Here is a 5,033-nt window from a genome sequence, read left to right as displayed (position 1 = left end):
AGGCAGTTTTCAAAGGATGGGAGAACAATAAGAAAAGGATGATTCTATCTACCATTCTTGTTGCTGTTGTTGTTTAGTTGCTAAGTCATATCTCACTCTTTGTGACCCCATGGACTACAGCACCCCAGGCTTTCTGATACTTTACTATCTCCCAAAGTTTGCTCACACTAGTGTCCACTGAGTCAGTGATGCTCTTCACATCAGGTGGCCAAAACACTGGAGCTTCAGCACTTGTCATTCTAATGAATATTCAGGGTTGAATTTCCTCTAGGATTGACTGGTTTAATCTCCTTTCAGTCCCAGGGATTCTCAAGAGTCTTCTCCAGAACCACAACTGGAAAGCATCAATTCTTCAGCATGCAGTCTTCTTTCTGGTCCAACTCTGACATCCGTACATGACTACTGGAAAAACCATAAGTTTGACTATACATACCTTTGTTGGCAAAGTGATGTCTCTGGTTTTAATGTGCTGTCTGGGTTTTTAATAGTTTTCCTTCCAAGGTAAAGTGTCTTTTAATTTCATGGCTGCAGTCATCATCCACAGTGATTTTGGAGACTAAGATATTATCTGTCGCTGTATCCATTTTTCACCCTTCTATTTGCCGTAAAGTGATGGAACCAGATGCCATGATCTCAGTTTTTTTAACGTTGAGTTTTAAGCAAGGTTTTTTATTCTCCTCTTTCACTAGCATATAGAGGCTCCTAGTTCCTCTTCACTTTCTCTCATTAGAGTGTTATCATCTGCATATCTGAGGTTGCTGATATTTCTCCCAGCAATCTTGATTCCAGTTTGTGACTCATCTGGCCCGGCATTTCACATTATCTATTCTGCATGTAAGTTAAATAAATAGGAAGACAATATACAGCTTTGACATACTTCTTTCCCAGTTTTGAACCAGTCATTTGTTCTGTGTTTGGATCTGTTGCTTCTTGGCTTGTGTACAAGTCTTTTAGGAGGCAGGTAAGGAGGTCTGATAGTCACATCTCTAAGAATTTTCCCCAGTTTGTTATGATCCACACAGTCAAAACCTTTAGCATAGACAATAAAGCAGAAGTAGATGTTTTTCTGGAATTCCCTTCCTTTCTCCATGATCCAACAAATTTGGCAATTTGATCTCTGGTTCCTTTGTCTTTTTGAAGCTCAGCTTGTATACCTGGAAGTTCTTAGTTCACGTACTGCTGAAACCTAGCTTGAATGATTTTGAACATTACCTTGCTAGAATGTGAAATGACCACAATTTCAGGGCAGTTTGAACATTATTTGGCATTCCTTGCTTTGGGATTGGAATGAAAATTGACATTTTCCTGTCCTGTGGCCAATGCCAAGTTTTCTAAATCTCCTAGGTTTTAACAGCATCATCTTTTAGAATTTTAATTAGCTCACCTGGAATTCCATCACCTCCACTGGCTTGTTTGTAGTAATGCTTCCTAATGCTCACTTGACTTCAAACTCCATAATGTCTAGCTCTAAAACAGTGACCATACCATCATGGTCATCCAAGTGACTATCTTTTTTTGTATAGTTTTTCTTAATCTCTCTGTTTCTCTTAGATCCTTACCATTTCTGTCCTTTATTGTACCCATCCTTGCATTAAACGTTCTCTTGGTATCTCCAATTTCTTGAGGAGACCTCTAGCCTTTCCCACTCTCTTATTTTCCTCTATTTCTTTATATTGTTCACTTAAGGATTTCTTATCTCTCCTCGCTCTTCTCTGGAATGCTGCATTCAGTTTGGTGTATATTTCCCTCTCTCCCTTTCCATTTGCTTCTCTTCTTTCCTCAGCTATTTGGAAAGCCTCTTCAAACAACCATTTTGCCTTCTTGTATTTCCTTTTCTTTGAGATGAATTTGGTCACTGCCTCTTATAGAGTGTTATGAACAACTGTCCATCATTCTTCAGGCAGGGTATCTACCACATTTAATTCCTTGAATCATGGATTAATGAACCATAACCTTGTCATGGTGAAAGGTCTTGCATAACTCAATGAAGCTCTGAGCCATGTCATGCAGGGCCACCCAAGATGGACAGTTCATAGTGGAGAGCTTTGGCCAAATGTGGTCCACTGGAGGAAGGAATGGCTTACCATTCCAGTATTCTTGCCTCAGAAGCCCCATGAGCAGTATGAAAAGGTAAAAAGATATGACACTGGAAGCCCTTCCAGTTTGGGAGGTATCTAATATGCATCTGGGGAAGAGCAGAGACATAACTCCAGAAGAATGAAGAGGCTGGGTCAAAACTGAAGCTATACCCAGTTGTTGATGTGTCTGGTGGTGATAGTAAAGTCTGATGCTGTGAAGAACAATATTGCATAGGAACCCGGAATGTTATATCAATGAATGAAGATAACTTAGATCTGATCAAGGAGGAGATGGCAAGAGTGAACATCAGCATCTCAGGAATCAGTTAACTAAAATGGACAGGAGTGGTCATTCAGATGACCATTATATCTACTACTGTGGGCAAGAATCCCTTGGAAGAAATGAAGTAGCCCTCATAGTCAATAAAAGGGCAAAATGTAGTACTTGGATACAATCTTAAAAACAACAGAATGATCTTGGTTTATTTCCAAGTATTGGCAAAGTATTCAGTATCACACTAATTCAAATTTATGGCCCAACCACTAATGCTGAAGAAACTGAAGTTGAACCATATTATGAAGACCTAGAAAACCTCCTAGAACTAACACCAAAAAAAAAAAAAAAAATTTTTTTTATCACATCATATTACAATCCTCTCTTTTTATCACAGAGGATTGCAATTGCAAAGTAGGAAGTCAAGAGCTACCTAGAGTAATAGCCAAGTTTGGCCTTGGATTACAAAATGAAGCTGTGCATAGGTTAACAGAGTTTTGCCAAGAGAACATACTGGTGATAGCAAACCCCTTCTTCCAATAACACAAGCGATGACTCTACACATGGACATCACCAGATGGTCAATACCAAAATTAGATTGGTTATATTTTTTGGAGCTAAAGATGGAGAAGCTTTTTACACTCAGCAAAAACAATACTGAGGCTCAGATCATGAGCTCCTTACTTCAAAATTCAGTCTTAAATTGAAGAAAGTAGGGAAAACCATTAGGCCATACAGGTATGAAAGTGAAAGTCGCTCAGTAGTATCCAACTCTGCAACCACATAGACTATACAGCCCATGGAATTCTCCAGCCCTCCTGGAGTAGGTAGCTTTTCCCTTCTCCAAGGGATCTTCCCAACTCAGAGATCAAACCCAGATCTTCCACATTTCAGGCAAATTGTTTACCAGCTGAGCCACAAAGGAAGCCCATTCAGGTCTGAGCTAATCAAATTGCAAATTTAAGATGGCATCCGGTCCCATCACTTCATGGCAAATAAATGGGGAAACAGTGGAAACAGTGTCAGACTTTATTTTTCTGGGCTCCAAAATCACTGCAGATGGTGATTCCAGCCATGATTAAAAGATGCATACTCCTTGGAAGGAAAGTTATGACCAACCTAGACAACATATTAAAAAACAGAGACATTACTTTTCCAACAAAGGTCTGTCTAGTCAAGGCTATGGTTTTCCCAGTGCTCATGTATGGATGTGAGAGTTGGACTATAAAGAAAGCTGAGCGCCAAAGAATTGATGCTTTTGAACTGTGGTGTTGGAGAAGACTCTTGAGAGTCCCTTGGACTGCAAGGAGATCCAACCAGTCCATCCTAAAGGAGATCAGTCCTGGGTGTTCATTGGAAGGACTGATGTTGAAGCTGAAACTCCGGTACTTTGGCCACCTGATGTGAAGAGCTGGCTCATTTGAAAAGACCCTGACGCTGGGATAGATTAAGGGCAGGAGGAGAAGGGGAAGACAGAGGCTGAGATGGTTGGATGGCATCACCGACTTGATGGACATGGGTTTGGGTGGACTCCAGGAGTTGGTTATGGACAGGGAGGCCTGGCGTGCTGCAGTTCATTGGGTGGCAAAGAGTCAGACATGACTGAGCTACTGAACTGATGTCATTGCTTCAAAGGGGCACTTTGTTTCTATTTACTGCCTGTCAGTACAGACTGCGGAGAAGGCAATGGCAACCCCCTCCAGTACTCTTGCCTGGAAAATCCCATGGATGGAGGAGCCTGGTGGGCTGCCGTCTATGGGGTCACACAGAGTCGGACATGAATGAAGCGACTTAGCAGCAGCAGCAGCAGCAGCAGCAGCAGCAGTACAGACTGTGCTTTTGAGCAAGGTTGAAGAATTCCCTTCACTACTAAACAGACAACCCTAGGTTTTAGAAAGTTTAGAGGAAAGTATTTGTTCTAATGATGGGGAATTTTTAAAAAATCCTATGTCCCTTGAATTTTTGTCTACCTAGACTCTATAATTCCATACTCTTTTTATACCTAAGGGCCCAAGGGGGAGAAAAATTACAGATATAGTCTCAGGACTGAGCTCAGGATTCTGGGATTTTGAATTTACTATAATAACCAAGAATTTGGAATGACTAACTCCTGTTCAGCTTTTTTCCCCTATGTCTTCCACCCTCTGTTGCTCAGCCTTTTTGCATTAAATTAGTCATTATCCATCAGCACTTTCCCTAGTCTGGATTATGTGATGCAGAATATTCATTCTGCTATTATCATCTTCAGGAACAAACATGAATATAGTATTTCCTTCCCAAGGGATCCATAAAACATTGCTTCCATTATTATCTCTGTGTGGGCATTTGGATGTGAGGTATGCCGTTTTCTCTCTTTTATTCACAAGCACATTTCAAAATGCCGATCAAAATCACTAAGAAACCGCTCCTATTTGGGGTGAAAATGATGGTCCCTGAAAGTACTTCAAATTTTTGGTCATGCTTCTCAATGTCACATTTATATTTGTATTTAATCAGGATAACAATTGGTAGATCCAGTCTTGTTAGCAATTGAATTTAGGGTTTGTTCTGAAATACATCAGAAAATACATTTTAAAAACTACATTAAGTAATTGTTTTACATGTGATATGCCCCAATTACCTTATTTAAAATAGTTTTTTAATGTTTCAAGTGGAAGTAGATTTTTCTGTTTGTCCCCATA

Source organism: Bison bison, unplaced genomic scaffold (genome assembly GCF_000754665.1).
Source record: "Bison bison bison isolate TAMUID 2011002044 unplaced genomic scaffold, Bison_UMD1.0 scf7180017864246, whole genome shotgun sequence".
Lineage (NCBI taxonomy): Eukaryota > Metazoa > Chordata > Mammalia > Artiodactyla > Bovidae > Bison > Bison bison.
Note: the sequence above shows the minus strand (reverse complement) of the source record.